Raw genomic sequence first — 23,461 nt, forward strand, 5'->3', positions numbered from 1 at the left:
AATTAAGAAAATTCATTGACATTGTACTTATTTCAAAATAGTTGATATTTCTGATAAGCTGTGTGCATATAATATTTTGGCAAACTTAATTATATTTTGAGTACAGTAAGGACATTAATAAAATAACTCCTGAAAATAAATTCATTGAATAATGAAGGACCCTTTGAAATGTGATTGCTCACTAATTTATTCATTCTTAAAATAAATTTTCACATTTAAAAAATAAATCTGACTATATTTATACTCCTTAATAATTTGTCAGACTTAAATTAATTATATTACCTGTGTGAAAGGAATCACCAAAATAATCAAAGCAGCAGCCTTGAAGGATCAGTTCAAACATGCTGGAGGTAATGAATTTAATCAGGTAATTTCTTTAGGTAAATGCCTAATGTAAAATCTGACTAAAATAAATGCTGAGTTTTGAAAACACATGAATAACTGACTGAAAGATTGTGTGATTTTAAAAAAATATTCTGGAGAACCAAGATGGCGGCATAAGGTATATAACTGTACGTGCCGCCCCCCACAACCACATTAAAACTACAATGAAAAGATGAACCACGGGAAAGCTGGCTGAGTGGAAGTTCCACAACTAGAAGGAAAGAAAAAAGCGCATTGAGGCTGGGTAGGAGATGCGGAGGTGCCAAGAGCAGAGGTACAGAGGCACGCGAACCGGGATGCACCTGGTTGCATGTTTTTTTTCAATTGGGAGATACAAGCTCCCGACTGCACTGAACTCATTCCTGGCGAGACTCTAGGGACCCAGACTCCTACGGGGAGAAACTGGACTGTTTGGCATTGGGTTGGAAAGCGAGGGTGGCTATCTTGCAGGGATCATTGTTACTGTGGGGGTGCGGGACTCGGGGACTCAGGGACACAGAGACACTGAGACGCGAGGAGAGGCGTGGAGAGGCGCGGAGTCATGGAGACGGCTGACGACAGCCATCGCTGTTTGCTCCGCCCTGGTGATTCTCTGAGACCCCGCCCCACTCAATTTACAACCCCACCCAAACTGTGCCCAGTGGTGCAAATGGATCACCTGCCCTTTTGCAGCCTAACCTAACAAACTGCAGCTGGGTCAGAGAGCTCCAAAATCTCCAAACCCCAAACAAAGAGGAGAAATCTGCAGATCTTGCGGTAGCGCCTGCTGGGCGGACTCACACAGTGGTTGAATTTGCGCCTCCTTGGAGATCCAGGAGCCAGTGTACCCAGTGGTCAGATACCAGATTTCAACTCCTCACATCCATAAGTGACACACTCAAGAGGCAGACTCAGTGAGCACCAAAGCCCCACTGACGCAAGTCCTGCCCCATAAGGGTGTCTCCAGCACAGCAGTTCTTCTACTATAGACACAGTGGGTCCTTGCAGTCAATTGGTCTGGAGATCATTTCCTCCCAGGGATACCAACAGCAATCAAGGCTTAACTACAACAAGACTGTACACCCAGCCCACAAAGGGGTGCAACAAGAGTGTCCACCTCAGGTGATTGGGGAGGCTGAGCCACTGGGCCCAATAGGACACCTACTACACAAGCCACTCTATCAACACAGGGAAGCAGCCAAAATACAGAGACAAAGAAACATATCACAAATGAAAGAAATGGAGGAAAGCAAATTACTGGATTTAGAGTTCAAAACTACAGTTATAAGGTTACTCAAGAATCTTCTAGAAGCATTCCAAGGAACTTAGTGAGACCTTCAAGGATCTTAATGAGAATGCCAAAAAAAATGGAAAAGGACAAGTCAGAAATTAAGCATACACTGACTGAAATAAAGAATAATATACAGAGATCCAATAGAAGACTAGAGGATCCCAAGAATCAAGTCAAAGATTTGAAATACGAAGAAGCAAAAGACACCCAACCGGAAAAGCAAAAAGAAAAAAGAATCCAAAAATATGAAGATAGTGTAAGGAGCCTCTGGGAAAACTTCAAACGTACCAACATCCGAATTATGGGGGTATCAGAAGAAGAGAGAGAGCAAGATATTGAAAGCCTATTAGAAGAAATAATGACAGCAAACTTCCCCTACCTGGTGAAAGAAATAGACTTAGAAGTCCAGGTGAAGAGAACCCCAAATAAGAGGAATCCAAAGAGGACTACACCAAGACACATCATAATTAAAATGTCAAGAGCAAAAGACAGAGAATCTTAAAAGCAGCAAAAGAAAAATAGTTAGCTACCTACAAGGGAGTACCCATACAACTGTCAGCTGATTTCTCAATGGAAACCATGCAGGCCAGAAGGGAGTGGCAAGAAATATTGAAAGTGATGAATAGCAAGAATCTACAACCAAGATTACTCTACCCAGCAAAGCTATCATGTAGAATTGAAGGTCAGATAAAGAGCTTCACAGACAAGAAAAAGCTAAAGGAGTTTATCACCACCAAACCGGGATTATATGAAATGCTGAAGGGTATTCTTTAAGAAGAGGAAGAAGAAAAAGGTAAAGATAAAAATTATGAACAACAAAGTGACAACAAATACATATCTATCAATAAGTGAATCTAAAAATCAAGTCAATAAAAAAAATCTGATGAACAGAATAAACTGGTGAATATAATAGAATCAGGGGCATATAAAGGGAGTAGACTGACAATTCTCAGGGGGAAGGGGGTGTGAAGGCTGCTGGAAGAGTTTGTACAAAAATCTTACACCTATGGATGAGGACAGTGGTGGGGGGTAAGGGCATGGGGTGGTGCGGGAACCAGGTGGAGGGGAACTATGGGGGGAAAAAGAGGAACATCCTATCTAATAAAAGAGAAAAATGGTAATTGGCGTACGACGATACCCTTTTCATTGGCTAATCAGGGCTATATGCAAATTAATTGCCAACTAAGATTGGCAGTTAACTGCCAACAAGATGGCGGCTAATTTGCATATGTAGGCACAATGCAAGGAGGCGAAAGGGAAAGCAGGAAGAAGCCCCCTGCCACTGACAGTGATCAGAAACCCAGTGGGGAGCTAAGAGCTGGGGGGCAGGGCCATGATCGGAGAATCAGGCGCCTTTGCCGCCCTGGCCAGTGGTAGCAGGAAGTAGGGGTGGAGCCAGCGATGGGAGCTGGGCACGGTCAAAGCTGGCAGTCCTGGGAGCTAGGCGTCCCTTGCCTGGGCCTAAAGCAGAGCCCACGATTGCAGGGCCGCTGCAGCTGCGGGTCCCCGCTGCCTGGGCCGGACGCCTCAGCCAGAGGCGTTAGGCCTTGGTAGGGGCGGAGCCTGCAACCGCGGGGAGCTGGGGGTCCCCTGCCCAGGCCTGACACCTCTGCCAGAGGCCTCAGGCCTGGTCAAGGGGCCGATCCGGTGATTGGTGATTGGAGGGTGATGAGGGTCAACTCCTCTGGCCGAGGCATCAGGCCTGGGCGGGGGGCGGAGCCGGGGATTGGGGGATATGATGGTCCCCTTGCCCAGGCCTGAAGCCTGGGTCAGAGGCGTCAGGCTTGGGTGGGGGTGGAGCAAGCGATCAGAGGGAGATGGGGGTCCCCTGCCCAGGCATGATTCCTGGGCCAGAGGCCTCAGGCCTGGGCAGGGGCCAGAGCCAGTGATCGGGGGGAGATGGGGGTCCCCTGTCCAAGCCTGACACCTCTGGCGGAGGCGTCAGGCCTGGGCAAGGGGCTGATCAGGCGATCGGAGGGTGATGGGGGTCTACGCCTCTGGCCGAGGCATCAGGCCTGGGCAAGGGGCAGAGCCAGCAATCGGAGGGGTCTGGGGGCCAGAGGCATCAGGCCTGGGCTGGGGGCAGAACCAGTGATGGGGGGAAATGAGGGTCCCCTGCCCAGGCCTGACGCCTCTGTCAGAGGCGTCAGGCCTGGGCAAGGGGCCAATCCTGCGATTGGAGGCTGATGGGGGTCAACGCCTGAGGGCTCCCAGTATGTGAGAGGGGGCAGACTGGGCTGAGGGACACTCCCCCCCACACACACACCCAGTGCACGAATTTTGTGCACCGGGCCCCTAGTCTGTAATAATCTGAACAATAAAGATTTATTAAAAATATTTTTATTGATTTCAGAGAGGAAGGGAGAGGGAGATAGAAACATCAATGATGAGAGAGAATCATTGATTGGCTGCCTCCTGCACACCCTCCACTGGGGACTGAGCCCGCAACCTGGGCATGAGCTCTGACCAGGAATTGAACTGTGACCTTCTGTATCATAGGTTGACACTCAACCACTGTGCCACACTGGCTCGGCAAGACTGTGTAATTTTTGTCGTGAACTGGTAAATTTAGCAAGATCTAGGGTAGTATAATAGTTGAGATTAACTTGTAATATTCAGGTTAAAAATTTATGCTTTTTCTCTCTTCCATGCAAGGCATAATTTATACCACATAACACAAGTATGATTGCTTTTACATTTTTTGTGTTAATCGTTTGGTGAAGTGTACAACATAAAAATGAATTAAATGATTGATGATTGCTACACAGTCCAATACTGATTTCAACCAGTCAAAATGTTGCAGTTTTGGCTTAATTTTAAGAAGAGTCTGAGGCACATAGTTTCTGGGACAACCCAGGTCAGGTGACCTGGATATGTCCTTGCCAAACTGTTCCTGTAGAATAAATAGGTTGTTTGTAAATAGTAGGATGGCAAAGCATTCTCTCACAAGATTTCAAGTTCACAAAGTATGAGGCAACTGGGTAAAAGGTCAAAGGTGAAAGGTAATAAGCCATTTAGAACCTGTTCTTTTGTGGAGCCTTTGGCTGTCTTTCAGACTGAGGTCTTGGAAATAGTTCACACACAGGCCTTTTGCCAAAAGACTACTGAGAGTTGGCTCAAGCAGGATTCTATTACAAAGCCCTCTCCCCGTCTTTCTCTCACTCTCTCTTTCTGTCTTGCTGTATGAAATTTATAAAAGTGCAAGGATTTAAATAACAACTATGTATGGAAATGAAGCAACCAAATAAATTCATGTTTTACCTAAAATAAACTTAGAATGACTTTTCCATTTAGGAACAGAGGCCCACAATTGAACCTATTGTTACAAATACTTGCAAAATTGATTGCAAAGTATATTTTTAAAAAAGACTAAGTTTATCAAAACAACAAAGAAGATTAAAACTATTGACAGAAAAACTATAGGCAATTGTAGACTCTTAAAAGAGGCAGTATATGTCTGTTCCTCTTAAATCACCAGAGGCAGAGGCAGCCTTTAAGCAGCTAGTGTGATATTTTAATTAATGAGCTCTTCTCCGAGTGTATGTTATCTATTGAGTGTTAAGATTTGCTGTTGTATTGTGAAGAAAAAAGATGTAATTAGGCTTCCTCAAAATTTCTTGTCTCCTTTTAGATTTACTGCTGTTGTTATTCTTGCTTAGAGTAGGAATTCATTCTAGGAAAAATAATAAAAGCGAATGTTAGATTTACCTTCTCTGGCATTAAAACTTGGCTTAAAGATTCTTCTTTAGTTCCTTGGCTATCATATTTGTCTGCATTACTAGTCTGTTTTATCTTGTTTGTTTTATCTAACTACGACAGAGTTAAAACTTCTATTGTGGTTAATTTTGGTATATTTTCATCCTTGGATTTGAAATATTTGTTAATAAAGTTTTGGGACACTTTAGGTTAGAAAAGGTGGGGAAAGAAACAGTGAAACCAGGGCAAAAAAATTTTTTCCAAACACAAAGTATGAGCTATAGGCTATTTAACTATAAGTACAATTCTTTGGGATAGTAGCAATTATAAGAAATCACTCAGCTAAATGGAAAATAGAATAGTTCATAAGAAATTTAGTGTAAGTCCTATTGGGAACCAAAGCATGCAGTTTGGATCATAGCCAGTGATACCTTGGCTTTCATTTCTGTATTGTACTAATAAGGATAGACATGGAAAGGATGGGACTTTCCAGTGTGTTTCATAAAGTCTGATTTCTTTTTTTCATGTGGAACAATAAAACAAACACATTTATTTTTCAAACAGAATTTTCTGAGACTATATTAATTCACAGGTGGTCTTGTCTTTATCTACTTTCTTCAGAAAACTAACTCTAAAAGAAAAATATTTCCCTGAAGTTTGGGTAGTCATTTGCCATTGTTTTCCTTTCTTTGAATTTCTTGGATTCAGGAAAACTGCTGCGAGTATACGTTATTATATTGTTGATAAACAAAGTTCTCTTCTGTTTTTTTTTTAATTAAACAGAATGACAAGTTCATTTTCTTTTATTTATTGACTTCTCACCAGACTGTGTTGGACAAATTAGAAAATGGCAACTTTTAAAAGATTGTATTCAGCCCTGACCGGTTTGGCTCAGTGGATGGAGTGTCGGCCTGCGGACTGAAGGGTCCCAGGTTCGATTCCGGTCAAGGGCATGTGCCTTGGTTGTGGGCACATCCCCAGTAGGGGGTGTGCAGGAGACAGCTGATCAATGTTTCTCTCTCATCGATGTTTCTAGCTCTCTATCCCTCTCCCTTCCTCTCTGTTAAAAAGTCAATAAAAATATATATATTTTTTAAAAAAGATTGTATTCAAAAAGTTTGGGCAGATCTTTACTTTCTTTTCTCATGCAAAAATTGTTAAAGAAAAACTTGAAAAAAAATATATTTTTTTTCTTTTTAAGAATCAAACTTAAGAAAATTAACCCTGGCTAAGTCACTGAGCCTCTTTTAATCTGTTTTCTTATATATAAAATGAAGGCTAGAACTCAATTTTTAAGGTTTTCCCAGTTCCAAACTATATTGTATCTGGCCAAATATTGTTTCTAGGATTGAAGAACTCTCTGACTTGCTATAAAACTTGGTATTTCTGTCTCTTTTTTTCTTCAGTGAATTACAATGTTAGGGAGAAAGTAAATCAGGATCTTGAGGTATGAAAGATGCCATGAACCCATATTCAAAGGGCAGTTAGCATCATATCCCCTTGTTTGTCCATTTCCTTTTGCCACTCTTTTTCTTCATGATCTCTCTCTCTATTTTTTTTAATTCTTTGTTGTTGAAAGTTTTACATGTCTCCTTTTCCCTCCCTGCCCTCTCCTTGCCCACTCCTGCTCCCCAGCTCATGCCTTCACCCCACTAGTGTCTGTGTCCATTGGTCATGCTCATATGCATGGATACAAGTCCTTTGATTGATCTCTTACCTCATCTCCCCCACCCTTCCCTGCCTTTCCTCTGAGGTTTGATGGTCTGTTTGATCCTTCTGTGTCTCTGGATCTATTTTTGTTCATCAGTTTATGTTGTTCATTATATTCCACAAATGAGTGAGATCATGTGATATTTGTCTTTCTCTGACTGGCTTATTTGCTCTCCAGGTCCATCCATGTTGTTGCAAATGGTAAGAATTCTTTCTTTTTTACAACAGCATTGTATTCTATTGTGTGAATGTACCACAGCTTTTTAATCCACTCACCTGCTCATGGGTTTCCAAATCTTAGCTATTGTAAATTGTGCTGCTATGAACATAGAGGTGCATATATCCTTTCTGATTGGTGTTTCTGATTTTTTGGGATATATTCCCAGAAGTGGGATCACTAGGTCAAATGGGAGTTCCATTTTCAGTCCTTTGAGGAAACTCCATACTGTTCTCCACAGTGGCTGCACCGGTCTGCATTCCCACCAGCAGTGATGAGGATTCCTTTTTCTCTGCATCCTTGCCAGCACTTGTTATTTGTTGATGATAGCCATTCTGACAGGTGTGAGATGGTACCTCATTGTCATTTTGATTTGCATCTCTTAGATGATTAGTGACTTTGAGCACATTTTCATATGTCTCTTGGCTTTCTGAATGTCCTCTTTTGAAAAGTGTCTATTTAGGTCTTTTGCCCATTTTTTCGATTGGATTGTTTATCTTCCTTTTGTTAAGTTGTATGAGTTCCATATAAATTTTGGAGATTAAACCCTTATCAAATGTAACATTGGCAAATATGTTGTCCCATGTAGTGGGCTCTCTTGTTGTTTTGTTGATGGTTTCTTTTGATGTGCAGAAGCTTTTTATTTTGTTGTAGTTCCATTTGTTTATTTTCTCCTAGTTTCCATTGTCCTAGGCGATGTATGGGTAAAAATATTGTTATGACGTATGTTGCTACTTCACTGCCTATGCTTCTTTTAGATTTTTATGGTTTCCTGTCTTACGTTTAAGTCTTTTATCCATTTTGAGTTTATTTTTATGTATGGTGTAAGTTGGTGATCTAGTTTCATTTCTTTGCATGTATCTGTCCAATTTTCCCAACACGATTTATTGAAGAGAATGTCTTGATTCCATTGTATGTTCTTGCCTCCTTTGTCAAATATTAATTGAGCATAGTGGCTTGGGTTGATTTCTTGGTCCTCTGTTCTGTTCCATTGGTCCTTTTGCCACTTTTACTACTATTAAACATATTACTTTGGTTCTGCCTTGAATGAGAGAAAAAGACTAGGCCAGTGAGGCCATCAAGTGGGAACTTTCTAAAGGTCTAAAGGGGAGAGCTAGCTGATCCCAGGTGGAAACAGAAAGTCATATTTCTGGTACATGGGTTTGTTTCTGGGCTCTCTATTCAGTTCCTTTGATATATGTGTTTGTTTTTGTGCCAATACAATACTGTTTTGGTTACTATAGCTTTGAAATGTAGTTTGAAATCAGGGAGCATGATGCCTCTGGCTTTGTTCTCCTTTCTCAAGATTGCATTGGCTATTCAGGGTCTTTTGTGATTCCATTCAAAGTTTAAATTTTTTTTTCTATTTCTGGGAAAAGTACCATTGGGATTTTGATAGGGATCTTATTGAATCTGTAGATTGCTTTGGGTAGTATGGACATTTTACCAATAGTAATTCATCTAATCCATGAACCCACACTATCTTTCCATGTTGTGTCTTCTTCAATTCTTTCATCAATATCTTATAGTTTTCAGTGTTGTATAGAGTTTTTACCTCCTTGGTTAAATTTATTCCTAGCTATTCTTTTGGATGTGCTTTTTAATGGGTTTGTTTTATTAATTTCACTTTCTGATTGTTTGTTGTTAGTGTACAGAAATGCAACTGATTTTTTACATATTGATACTGTATCCTACAAATTTACTGAATTTTTTGATTAATTGTAATTTTTTTTGGTGGAGTCTTTAGGGTATTCTGTATATATTATCATGTCATTTGGAAATTGGGGTAGTTTTACTTCTTCTTTTCTAATTTGAATGCCTTTTACTTCTTTTTTTTAAAAAATATATTTTATTGATTTTTTACAGAGAGGAAGGGAGAGAGATAGAGAGTCAGAAACATCGATGAGAGAGAAACATCAATCAGCCGCCTCCTGCACATCCCCCACTGGGGATGTGCCCGCAACCCAGGTACATGCACCTGACCAGAATCGAACCTGGGACCTTTCAGTCCGCAGGCCGACGCTCTATCCACTGAGCCAAACCAGTTTCGGCTGCCTTTTACTTCTTGTTCTTGGCTAGTTGCTCCGTCTATGACTTCCAGTACTATGTTGAATAAGAGTGGGTATGATTGTCTTGTTCCTGATTTAGAGAAAAAATTTTCATTTTTTACCATTGAGTATGTTATTATGTGTGGCCTGCATATATAGTCTTTATTATGTTGAGGTATGTATCCTTAATATCTTGAATGGCTTTTGAATTTTTTCAGATACTTTTTCTGTACCTATTAAGATGATCATATGATTTTATCTTTTATTCTGTTAATGTTTATGTTACATTGATTTGTGGATGTTGAACCATCTTCATATTTCTGGATAAATCCCACTTGATAGTAGTGTATGACCCTTTTAATGTATTACCCTTTTAATGTATTGTTGAATTCAGTTTGTTAATATTTCGTTGCATCTATGTTCATCAGGGATATTGGCCAGTAATTTTCTTTTCTTGCAGTGTGCTTGTCTGGTTTTGATATCAGGGTACTCATTATAATTGGAGAGCATGTAAAGAGCTTCCCAGACAAGAAAAAGCTAAAGGAATTCATCACTACCAAACCAACATTACATGAAATATTAAAGGGTCTTCTTTAAGAAGAAGAAAAAGAAAAAGGTAAAAGTATAAACAATAAAATGGCAATACATGCATATCTATCAACAATTGAATCTAAAAAATGAAATAAATGAATAAGCAGAGCAGAAACAGACTTATAGATACAGAGAATATTTTGACTGTTGCCAGATGAAAATGGTGTTGGGGGCGACGAGTGAAAAAGGTGAAGGGATTAAGAAATATACATTAGTAGCTGCAGAATAGTCATGGGATATAAAGTACGGCATAGGGAATATAGTCAATAATATTGTAATAACTATGTATAGTGTTAAATGGGTACTAGATTTATTGGGGTGATCACTTAGTAAGTTATATAATATCTAATCACTGGGATGTGCACCTGAAAATAATATAATATTGTATGTATGTCAACTGTAATTAAAAAATTAAAGTGATTTAAAAATATATTCAATTTTAGAAAACAACAAAAACATAAAGTTAAGCATATACTAAAAACAATCTTTTATAAGTGGACCTGTAAAATTCAAACCCATGTTGTTCAAGGGTCAACTAACTGTATTATCATTTCATCTGTTTATTAATGAAGTACTGTGACTTTTCCAAATGTTTAATTTTATAATTTACATACTTATTTTGGTCGAAGAAGTATAAAAATCACGGGTTCTCTTTTAAACTAAGGATATGTAGAAGCTTTATTTTGCCACAGAGGGAGAGCACTATGTTATTCTTGTGTTTTAGCTATGACTAATCTACATTTTGCTCACTTAAACAATTTCCTTTGTTTTTGATGGAAGGTGAGAATTTATTGGGATTCATTGGAGGAGTCTCCATCACTGTGTGTGCCAATCCACTTACGAATATACTGTTACTCTTGAAAAAAAATTTGAAGTTCATAGAATGATAATCTGGCCCTAGATTGAATACTTTCTAACTTAGATCAAGGAATTCTTCAGTAGAACTTGTAAATTTCTTCTTGTTGAATGAAAAAGGAGGATAGTAATACAATAAAATTACTTTTGTTTGATCTGATTAAAATTTTAATGACTAGTCTACTTGTCTAGAAATTTTCCCTTGGATAATTAAGTGTGGTGAATATGTGAAAATGAAGTTGTGAATTAAACAACTTTTTTTTTTTTTTTTTTACGTGTAGCTTTCATTCTTCAGAAATAGGACAATATGGAAGTGTTCATTAACAAAAAAGTAGAGACTAGTCAAAACAAATCTATTTCCAACCTTAAAACATGAAAAAATAAACAGTTAAAAGTTGAAGTATTATAAACAAATTTTAGTTTTTGAGAATGTGGCAACTATTATAATAATATGTATGTAGGTAGTTCTGTTTCCAAATAAATAGACCACATTTTCTTTTTGAACTATGTGATTTATATGGAGCTTATTAGGACATATATATTACTATAAATAATTGTGAATATGAATTTGTTCTTAAAAACCCCGATTCTTAATATTCAGATTTTAGGTACAGTAATGCTCAGTTTTTGTTTCTATAAATAGGATTTTTTAAAAATCTTGGCTAGGAGAAATGTCAGTTTGTACTTAGTCATCATAGATGAGTAATATTCTAGAAACTCTTTCTCCTAGTTTAGACTTCTTAATGTTATTTTAGTGTATTTTTTCAGTCACAGTGTATTGTATTTTAAGTGTTATGTTGAACAAAATGTGTAGTAACAGTTGTTGTAGAGTCCTTTCCTATAAAAGATCACAAATGTAATAGAGTTGGGTATCTCTATGTCAAACATTAAGAGTTACTGGGCAATAGCAACAGACAGGAGGCTCTAAATAGCATTGTTTTAGTAGAGGATGGGGATGTGATATTAACTATCAAGCATGTTATTACCAAAATTCAGTATAGAAATAAAAATTAAGGGTCCTCTCAGCATCCTAAAATGTTATTTTGTTTCATTAAAAATTTTTAATAGCCTACCAAACTATCCTAATGTACCTTAAATCTGCCTTAATAGATTTATCTACTGGGTGTATCAGGATGATTTCTCAGATGCATATCATAGGGAGCCCAAAGAAACTTAATAACTGTGGGTTAAATTATCAACTTTGGTATTTATGTCCTTTAAGCCAAGTTTCTTTACTGTTACCATCCTACATTTGTGTGTGGATGTTTTGTTTTTGTTTTTATACAGCACCCAATGTACTTTCATGCATATCATTTAATCTTGCCTGTCATGTAATTGATAATAAATACTTGAGGAATAAATGAAAAACTGCATCATATACATATAATGGTTTTCATTTTAAAGATAAAGAAGCTGGAGTAAAGATGAAAACAAAGGTATTATCTTGCAATAAAAATATCTGGGTTCATATCCCATTTCTGAAATTATGTGCTCTTTGGAAAATTTCTCTTTTTGAGTCTCTGTTTCTCATGTGTAAAATGGGGATCTTATTCTCCTTGAGGGTTATTGGGATGATTGAATAAAGTAATCTACACGAGCACATCCGATGTGGCTCAGTGGTTAAGGGTCGACCCTGGATCCAAGAGGTTGCCGGTTTGATTCCTGGTCAGGGCACATGCCCGGGTTGTGGGTTTGATCCCTGGTGGGGGCTGTGTAGAAGGCAGCTGACCAATGACGTTTCTATCTGTCTGTACCTCTCCTTTCCTCTCTCTCTAAAAAAAAAAAAAAAAATCAATAAAAACATATATAAAAATCATCTACATGAAAATGTTTTGAACTCTAATGTTCCATACAAATACAAATCAGGATTATAATTTTTTAATATACTACAATTTGTAAATCATCTACTTAATAGCACATTGGAAAAGAACAGTTCAATGGTCTTTCTACTGTGTCTACACCACCTCAATTCTAGAGACACTAAGTCTATTGTAGGTCTGTATAACATTATTAATATTTATTATAAGTGCAAAATGATTGTTCTCATGAGCCCAAGACTTAAAGGTCATTTTATGCCTGTAATATATTATAGAAGTTAATATGCCTGTAATATATTGTAGAAGTTAATATATTGTAGAAGTCATTTGAATGAATGTTTCTTTATTTTTATTTTTTTATTGATTTCAGAGAGGAAGGGAGAGGGAGCAAGAAACAGAAACATCAATGATGAGAGAGAATCACTGATTGGCTGCTCCCTATAGGCCTCCCATTGGGGATCGAACCCACAACCTGGGCATGTGCCCCTGACTGGAATGGAAGCCGGGACCCTTCAGTCTGCAGGTTGACACTCTATCCACTGAGCCAAACTGGCCAGGGCTCTTTTTTTCCTCCAGTTGAAACCTATTTAAATTTTGTGAACTACAAAAAAAGGTTATGTACTAGGTCACTGACACAGTTTCATTTTATTTGCTTTAACCAGGTCTTTCCCAGAATATGGGATACAGGTTTTGATGATCACCTTATTTATTTCCTTTATCTCTTCTTAAAAGAAGAATATAAACTTGATTAATTATGACATTTACGTTTTATGATAAGTGTATGAAAATATGTTACCTAATTATTGACCTGTAACATTCTAAATCTACTAGGGGCCCAGTGCACGAATTCGTGCACCTTGAAAGGAACTGTGGGCCACAAGGCTGTGGTGGGCACAGGGGCGGGTCTCGACCCATCCTCTGTGCCCCTGCCAGGACCCTCCCACCACCGCCCCTGGTACCCTGTCTACCAGCAGCCCCACTCCCACCGCCGCCACTCCCATGTGCTGATGGCGCAGAACGATTGGGGCTGGCACCACCAGTGGGTGTGAGCAGCGGCTACTGCTCCAATCACCCCTCAGGAGCAGGGGGAGATGGAGAAGCCTTCAGCGGTGATCAGGGCCAGTGCCAAGCGCTGGCAGTGGGTGCAAGCAGGGCTGGTGCTGGCAGCAGGTGCAAGCGCCGGGCGGGATTGTGGCATGCAAGAGCAAAGAATTTTCAGTAACCACCAGAGGCTCACCCTGATGGCAGCGACTGGCCGCCTTGGTCTGGTGCCCCTGCTCACCTGCTCCACCATCTAGTCATGGCTGATGCCTGCCATGTTTTGTGCTCTACTGCCTGCTGCTGATACCCACCATGTTCCGCACATGCCCCCTGGTGGTCAGAACACGTCATAGTGACTGGTTGTTCGGTGGTTCTCCATTTGGTCTATTTGCATATTACGTAGCCTTTTATTACACAGGATAAGAAAAGTACCCACTTCATAGTTTCTACATTTGTTTCCCTTTCTGATGAGATCTTTGATAATTTTCTGAAATTTTATTTTTTTTGGTTTTAAATATCTAATTCAATGTTACTTTGAAACAATAGGATTACATTTTGAAACCTACAATATACAAATAAGCTAACAAAAATTAGCCATCATAGGAGAAAATGTGAAATGGAAATATAGGGTGTCCTAAAATTCACGCAAGATTTAATATTGAATTGAATTGCAAATCTTGCGTGAATTTTGGGACACCCTATATATAATGAAATAAAGAAATAAATGAAAAAAAAAAGTTTTGAGAATTGTAGAGGATTAACAGGAGATATCACAGTGTGTTTTTCACTTAGTGTTTTGTTTTCTTTTAGTAAGAATCTTATCAGTTGGAGAGAGTTGTTCTTTTATTTGAACTAAGTTCTGTTTTTTCTGAAATCATATTTTGTATCCCCAAGGCCCACTCAGCAATGCCAGTATAAACATACATTAGCAGCTGTACAATACTTTAATGAGTTAGCAAGAAGGTATAAAGCAACTACTTCATTTTAGACCCCAAATGCTAACCACCGAGCAACACCGGCCAGGGCAGTTCTATACGTATTTTATGAAAGATGATAGAAGTCAGAAATGTCTCAATAATTTTGTCACAAAAAAATTAAAAGGTAAGAGATAATTACCGTCATTCCCGCCATTTGTACCAACATCCAAAATAAATTTTCCCAAAGCCTCACCATTTAATACCAGCCATACAGTTTAGTCAGAACAGATCATAAAGAGTCAAACTTCTCTCTTCTGATCTGGACATTTCTGTCACACCCTTAATGATATAATTAAAAGTAGTGTGGATGAATAGCATAGAGAGACCCAATTATTCCACATTCTTTGTATGCATTATAACATGGGGAGAGCACTGAATAAATTGAGATCTCTGGCTAATGTTATAAATGAGAGTCGTTGTATTTACCTTTCCTTCTTAGAAAGATCTTCAGTATTTTTATAAAATGAAGTACAAATATACATTGGAACTATGTATAAGTTTTAAATTTTTGTGAGGTAAAAACATTCATGTGAGCAAAGATTCATCTTATATAGAGAATCACATTTTCTGTTGAGGATCTTGGAATATCCACAAGAGAATCATCCACCCAGTAGAAAAGTTTCCTGCTCTGGAAAATGAGGTTCCTTGAAGGCCATGGATCACTAACTAGCTGAGCATGTACTTACTGTCTTCTCTCTTTTTCTATTTTATGGACAATGAGAGGTAGGACTAAGGGAATTTGGATTTTTGGTGTGTAGATTTTTGACATTTTGATAGAGGAATTATTATTCTAAATAACTTACTAGGTATGTATTTTTAGGAAGAAATGAAACTTGATTAAAAGTTTAAATGTCATCTTAAAAAATTGACATTGAATTCAGAGACTCTAGTTCATCTTGTACAAATGAAGAAACTTAGGTGAATAGAACACAGAAAGTTAATATGGACTGGAACTGGAACGTAATGTAAACTGCCCTAGCTCCTGGTGCAGTGCTATTTTCAGTGTTTTATGTAATATATTTTAATGGTTCTAATTTATAAGATGAACACATTGTCCATTTGTTATATTTAGAATCTAAGTAAAATAATACATTTTTGAAATGTCTGTGTTGGACTTTTGAAAATAAATTGTAAAAATGGTGTAAGATAGGAGCTATATGAGTATATTGTATCAGAGGTTTGGCTCTCTTGACTGTTTTACTTAATTTTATGTGTATCTATTGAGACTATACATATGATAGTTGATCCCCTGGGTTTAGCTCTGCTGGTATAGCAAAGGTTTAAATACTATTTACTTTCAGGAAGTTATTTAAAAATTTAAGTTAGTAACTATTTCAAAGAAACTAAAATAAAGCATTTAAAATTGGAAATATTAGAAAAAGTAAATTAGAAATTTTCCAAACATACTGAAAGAAAAAAAAAGAGACTAATTTTATTTTAACAAATGTTTGTGATTTGACATGTTTGCTTTATATTTTTTGTTGTTTTAAGGAAATAAAAGGTAATAAAAACTGTTGAGTTTCTTCACACCTCATTCCGGCCCACTCCACTTCTTCAGAGGCAGCCACTATCTGGAAGTTGGTGTGTTTCCTTCCTCCAAGTTTTCATATTTCTATGTATGTATGTACCCATAAATTATAGCATATACCTGTTCTGCTAGGATGGTGGTCTCTAGTCAAATCTTGCTATTTACATTTAAATTAGTTAAAATCCAATAAATAAATAACTAAGTTAAAATCCCATATAATAAAAGGGTAATATGCAAATCAACTGAACAGCAGAACAACCGGTCGTTATGACACACACTGACCACCCGGGGGCAGACGCTCAATGCAGGAGCTGCCCCTGATGGTCAGTGCACTCCCACAGGGGGCGTGCCACCCAGCCAGAAGCTGGGCTCATGGCTCATGGCTGGCGAGTGCAGCAGCAGTGGTGCTCCCACCACCGCCTCCGTGGCAGTGCTAAGGATGTCCGACTGACGGCATCCCCCGAGGGCTTCCGGACTGCGAGAGGGTGCAGGCTGGGCTGAGGGACACCCCCCCCCCCACCTGCCCCTGAGTGCACAAATCTCGTGCACTGGGCCTCTAGTATAAAATAAAATACATTTAGTTCCTCAGTAGCACTGGCCACATTAGAAATGTTCAGTATCCCCATGTGGTTTAGGCTACTATACTGGACATTTTCATCATTGAAGAAGTGCTGATACATACCATTGTTTGCATGTGCTTAAACTTCATACTAATGGTATCACACTATTCATATTCTGGAGCTTTTTCCACTCAATATTATATTTGAGGTTTATCTACAATGACACACTAATTTGTGCACATTTAGGCTATTTTCTATTTTTAAATGTTAAAATAATGCTGTAGGTAATAGGGTTATGCTTGTTTTTATACACACATGTGTGAAGTTTCTTTAGGGTATGCATTTGTTGGTTGTAATCATTTTTAACTTTACATGATGTGACCAAATAATTCCTTCAAGTAGGTATACCAATTTAAGCTTCAACTAATAGTATGTAAGATTTTCTTTCTTCACATCCTTGCTGATACTTAATATTGTTAGCATAGAGTGTCATATGTTATTTTGTTTTAATTTTTATTTTACTGATATTTAGTGAAGATGAACAGCTTTTCATATGTTTATTGGTCATTTGGATTTCCTTTTCTGTGAATAGTCTATTCACATTATTTTTTTTTAAAATTATTTTTCTTTTTGATTTAGGAGTTCTTAATAATTCATTTTTGGTGATGCATTATAAATTTGTCCTATTTTGTGGCTTGTATTTTTTACTTGTTTATGGTGTCTCGATGCCTAGAAATTTAAAAATTTATTGTGTAAAAATTTTCAGCCTTTCCCTTTAATGCTTGTACTTTTTTAGGTCCTGCTTAAGCAAGCTTTTCTTATTTTGCTGCCATATGGTTCATTTCCTGCTTTTCCTTCTAAAAGTTTTATAATTTTGCTTTCTAGATTTAGGTTTTCTAAATCTACCTGGGATTTATATTATGAGACAGTGATCTCATAATACATTTACAAGATGTAATTAATTTTCCCCATGAATATTACTAATTTTCTAAGCATCAATTTTTGAATAATTTCTCCTCTCCTCACTGATTTGTATTGCCATTTTTAATCTACCAAATTGCTGTATATGGGTGGGTTTTCTAGTCTGTGCAGTTGATTTGTTGATCTCTGCGTCAGTGTCACACCATCTAAATTATTAGAGCTTTATGATATGATGATGACTATTAGGGTAAATCATCCCACGTTGTTCGTCTTTTTCAAAATCATTCTGTTTTCAGTCTTTTTTCTCCCATGTGAATTATAGGGTTATGGTATTAGGTTCTGTTAACAATCCTTCTGGGATTTTTATTGGAATTGAATTTAGAGAGTAATTTAGTGAGAATAGACATTTTTATGAAACTTAGTTTTCCCATCCACCAACACGGTTTATCTGCCCATTCATTTGTGTTTCCATTTATGCCTGACAGTAAAGTATAATTGCCTCAATAGAGGTTTTCTTGTGGCCTGGTGCTTTCTCGTGGATAGATATTTGACTGCTGATTTAACTTTTTTGATGTTTAGGAATATATTCAGTTTTTGATACTCTTCTTGAGTCAAATTTAGGTTACTTACACAAAATGTTCCAAAAGTATTAGTGCAGTTTTAAATTTAAATGACTTCAAGAGTATAAATGCCACAGAGTTGTACAACAATTACTTGGAAGTTTATTTAAATTTCTTTTTAAGTTTTATGGTTTTTGAATGGCAATTTATAGGTTTTCCCTCATTTTTCCTTGTGCAATTTATTTGTTGAAGAAATCAGCTTATTAATCTGAAAAGTTTCCACTGTGTTTGGGTTTCCGAAGACCACCTCGAGTTTCAGTGATTCACTGGGAGGACTCACAGCATTTATCAGATAGTGGGACTCATGGCTGTGATTTATTATAGCAAAAGCATACAAAGCGATGTCAGAAAAGGAACAAGGCGAAGGGGGGCCAGGTCAGCAGGAAACCTGGCACAAGCCTCTTCGGAGTCTTTTCCTAGAGGAGTCACACAGGATGTATCTAATTTCCTCAGGAACGAGTTGTGACAACACATGTGAGATGTTTAAAAGGGAAGCTGACTGGAGACTCAGTGCCCAGGGTTTTTATTGGAGGCTGGTTACATAGGCATCCGTTGCGCCCAAATTCCAGACTCTAGGACGGAAAGCAGGTGCTCAGCATCAACCGCATTCTCCACACAGTTCATCGTTGAAGATTTTATGTAATATATTTGTGAGGTAAAAACAGGTTACTTAGGCATCCTCGGCACCCAAATTCCAGACTCTCAGAAGGAAAGAGGCACACTGAGCACTGTTATCAGTTCCTAGAATGGTGGGAACCCTGCTGAGATCCACGTTCCCAGACACCAGTCAAGGTCCAGCCTTGCAAACAGGATTTTTCTCAGGACAGCAGTTTCAGGCCTGCCCTGTAACTCTCTCTGCACACCCACATTCAGGGCTTTGCTAATTGCCTGCTAGGTGGTAAATACGTTACTCTGTCTCCTCTGTTTCCTGTAAACCAGTAGTTCGGCTTACACAAGTTTGATTTTTTTTTTGACAAGAACATTTCATTGATGGTGTTGTATACTTTCTATTGCATCTTATCAGGAAGCAGATATCATCTGGTTGCTCTTTTTTATGTGGGTGTGATGTTAAGTTTGATTAGAAGGTTCAAGTATTACCCGCCTGATATAGGCATTATAAAGTTCCCCATCGGCTATTAACCTAATGATTTTAGCAACTGTTGATTTGTCATGCCATTCAGATTTGTAAAATCTAACTTTCTTTTTCACTTATTAGCTGTACTATTTCTGTAAATAAGAATTTGCCCTCATCAACTATTCATTTACTCTGAAGTACAGTTAATAAAAGGTAGGGGAAAAATGCAAAATTCTTTCTTTTACTTCAGAATTCCTTTTATTTTCAGTATTAAGGATAATACATTGGTCCCTTAGCATACTCCAAAGACAAGTATGAGTTTTTATTTTTTATTGTTATGAACATGTGAATATTAAACATATTTAATATTTTAATACACTGAAATAGAAATCTTTTCCCTAAAATTGTCCCATCTTTTGCCACCTCAAGTTAGCTACTGAGCATTGTGATACAACACCATCCATTGACCCTTGATTTCTTGTTTTCTGGTACAGCAAGATATTTCAGGCTCATTTTATGTTTCTTGCCCCAGATCTAAATCCAGCTGTTTTTCTATGCAATCCTAGTACTTTTTAGTGCAAAAATGATATTTAGAGACCACAGTCAGGATTATGAGGTGCTCAATGCCTTGGATTTGTCATTGTTTCTAGGTTTTTTTCAATGAAAATATGAATATCTAGGAAATATGAACTTTTTTTTAAAATGAAAAAATACTTTGAGTTTATCCTGATATTTTCAATTCAAATTTGGGGGTATGGGGTTTTTACTTCTTTTGGTTTTGTGATTTTTTTTTCTTATGCTGAAAATGTTGGTTCCTAGTGATGTTAATACAATTATTTGCTCTCTGTATATTAATATCAGTGTAACAACACCAATGCCATTACTAATAATATGGTTACTGAAATTGTTTAAAATTTCTTTGCAGTTCTTTTGGTCTTTGTTGTATATCCCACTAAAGTATTTTTAAAAAATCTTTATTGTTGAAAATATTACATATGTCCCTCTTTTTTCCTCATTGACCCCTTCTAACCCACTCTGCCCCCCGCCCCAGGCCTTCAACATACTATTGTCTGTGTCCATGGGCTATGCCTAATGCATACAAGTTCTTTGGTTGATCTCTTCACCCGCCTCCCCCCCCCCCCACTCCCTTGCCCCTTGCTTTCCCTCTGAGATTCAACAGTCTGTTCCATGCTTCTATGTTTCTAGATCTATTTTGTTCATCAGTTTATTTTGTTCATGAGATTCTACATATGAGTGAGATCATGTGATACTTGCCTTCCCTGACAGGCCTATTTAGCTTACCATAATATTCTCCAGGTCCCTCCATGCTGTCTCAAAGGGTAAGATATCTTTCTTTTTTACTCCTGCATAGTGTTCCATGATATAAACGCACGATAGCTTTTTATCCACTCATCTACTGATGGGCACTTAGGCTGTTTTCAGATCTTAGCAATTGTAAATTGCACTGTGATGAACAACAGGGTGCATACATTCTTACTGATTGGTGTTACTGATTGGTGTTTCAGGTTTCTTAGGATATATTCCTAGAAGTGAATCCCACTAAGTATTTACAATATAATTACTCTATTCTGAAGTAACTTGAAATAATTACTCTCAGTGTTTTTAGGCCATCAACTCGATACATAGATTTGTTTGTTTCATTTTACTTTCACTTTTTAGAAATTGCTTTTTAAATTCTTGATTCAATTTTGTTTTATAATTATGTTAGATATTTACCTTATTTTAAAGTCATATCTAAAAAAAAGGTAAATTTAGAGAAGTCTAGCTTCTATTATTCTCCCTTTTACCCTTTACTCTCTTTCCCACAGGCAGTAATTTAATTAGTTTTTGGTTGATCTCCCCTTTGTTTGTTTTTAAATGGAGCCAACTATCTATACTAATAAAAGGGTAATATGCTAATTAGACCGAGAGACCTTCCAGGAGACCTTCTGAACGTCCTTCTGGACAAAGGCATGGTGGCGGGGCCAGGGCAGAGGAGGTTAGGGCAATCAGGCCAGCAGGGGGGACAGTTGGGGGCAAGCAGGCTAGCAGGCAGAGTGGTTAAGGGTGATCAGGCAGGCAGGCAGGTGAGCAGTTAGGAACCAGTGGTCCTGGATTGCGAGAGGGATGTCCATGGGATTGTGCCTAAACCAGCAGTTGGACATCCCCTGAGGGGTCCCAGATTGGAGAGGGTCCAGGCCAGGCTGAGGGACACCCCCCTCCCCATGCACGAATTTTGTGCACTGGGCCACTAGTGTGTTTATGTATTTGTGTTTTCTTTCTTAAACACATGCATACTATTCACATTGTTTGTCACACAGCTCTTTTCATTTAATAATATTTTCTGGAAATCATACCATAATAGTATCTAAAAATTCCTTATTAGGATCTGTTTTTTATCGGGTATGGGATTACCATACCATGCATATAATGTAAATTTGGACCCCAATCCTATCTTTAGGTTTTACTCTTTCATGGGAAACTTTTTTCCTACCTAGAGCTTTAGGTAGAGAACCAGCTTCCTTGCTGCTTTCCTGAGCTGTGAGAAGAGATTCTGTTTTTACTTTTAATAGTTCTTTTAACAAAATATTTTTATTGATTTCAGAGAGGAAGGGAAAAGGAGAGAGAGATAGAAACATCAATGATGAGAGAGAATCATTGATCAGCTGCCTCCTGCATGCCCTCTACCAGGCATGTGCCCTGACTGGTTCATAGGTCAAGGCTCAACCACTGAGCCAAACTGACCAGTCTTTTAATACTTCTTTTTATGGAATAAACAATCTTTTGATTTTCTGAACTCTTTACTCTAGTATCTCAGTTATTTCATTCTAACTCTCCTACTTATGTGGGCCCCAAACCATATATTCTGTCCCTACACACAGACATTACATCTCGGCTAACTAGCTCTTAGGTCCTGTTTCTGCTCTGTAGAGTTTCCTAAATTGTCATGCTGTCAGCTCCTCTTGTAGCGCTGGGATTGAGTTCTCTCTTTGTTTCTGGAGCCTGGGTATTTCTAAGCTATGTATTAATTTTTGGTATGTATTTTATCCAGCATTTCTTTGTTTGGAGCAGGAACAGTTCACTTTGTCATGTTGCCAGAAGTAGATCAACAGCATTTATTTCTGTCACCCATGTTTGTCATCCCTTTTCTATAATTAGCTGGTTGAAGGAACACACACATACATTCACACATATGAAACAATTTTATAAGATATATCTTATAACTGAAATTATTTTATTTTCCACCAAACCTTTTCCCCTTTCTTTCACTTGAAAAGATGATTGATGATCTGCAATAGTTATTTTAAAGTGTTTTTCCATACATTCTCTTCCTTTTTCTCTTCTTCGTCTTGCTTATTTTCCTCTTTTTTTCACCTTTCTCTTAATCAAAGAAAAACTTGTGTAGGAAACACAGGCCAATTAATCTTAGTGCTCCCTCCTAAAGGGCAATATATATATAGTCACAAGGCTTTTAGACAATAACACTATAGTAAATATAGTCTTTTTAGTAAAATAGATAAAAATTACCTAAGTATAATTTGTGGATATTAGTGTAGATTCTTTTTTTTTCCTGGAAAAAACGTTATTGTTTTCAGTTGGTCCAATGCATGGGAGAGGGCTTCAGGGGGGTTAAAAAAATAGCTATTAGTTTTGGGGAGAGGCTCAGGCAAAAGCCAAACACAAGGGGATGCAGAGAGGCCCCTCAAAGGCCTCTGGGCTCCACAGACTCCTAGTCCTGCTTAAGGGTGAGCCTTTTGAAGAGATACTCACTCAGCCCAGCCTGGGGCCGCCAGCCTGTGGAGGTGAGTCAGGTGTAGCCCATCTTCTTGATGAGTTTCACCCCCTCATCCCGGAAGTGGTTCTCCAGGAAGTCACAGAGACGAGGGTCTGCACAGGTAGAACCCGGGGCCTGCAGCTCCACAAGGGCCTGGTTCGGGTTCCTCTCCAAGGCCAGGGCGGCTTCCATGGTATCCTGAGTTTTGCCCACTCATCTTGGGGAGGCTTCAGCATGTCCTGGAAGAGAATGTGACCATTGTGCTGGTATTGCAACTTTAAGAGACGCTCCGTGCCCTTGTGCTTCCCCGCCAACTCTGTGAAGAAGTGGCCCATGCCCTCGAGAGCCACATCTTTGGGGTGAACTAGAAGCCCAA

General features: G+C 38.2%; 1 long non-coding RNA gene across 1 annotated transcript in view; it reads left to right on the forward strand.

Moving 5' to 3' along the window:
- Positions 1-12,501, forward strand: part of LOC132233429 (uncharacterized) — a 50,689-nt gene extending 38,188 nt beyond the window's left edge. The window contains exon 6 of the long non-coding RNA XR_009452625.1: positions 9,786-12,501. This is a non-coding gene — a long non-coding RNA (uncharacterized LOC132233429). The remainder of the gene's footprint in view (positions 1-9,785) is intronic.
- The last annotated feature ends 10,960 nt before the right edge of the window (positions 12,502-23,461 follow it).

This window comes from Myotis daubentonii, chromosome 4, assembly GCF_963259705.1.
Source record: "Myotis daubentonii chromosome 4, mMyoDau2.1, whole genome shotgun sequence".
Classification (NCBI taxonomy): Eukaryota; Metazoa; Chordata; class Mammalia; order Chiroptera; family Vespertilionidae; genus Myotis; species Myotis daubentonii.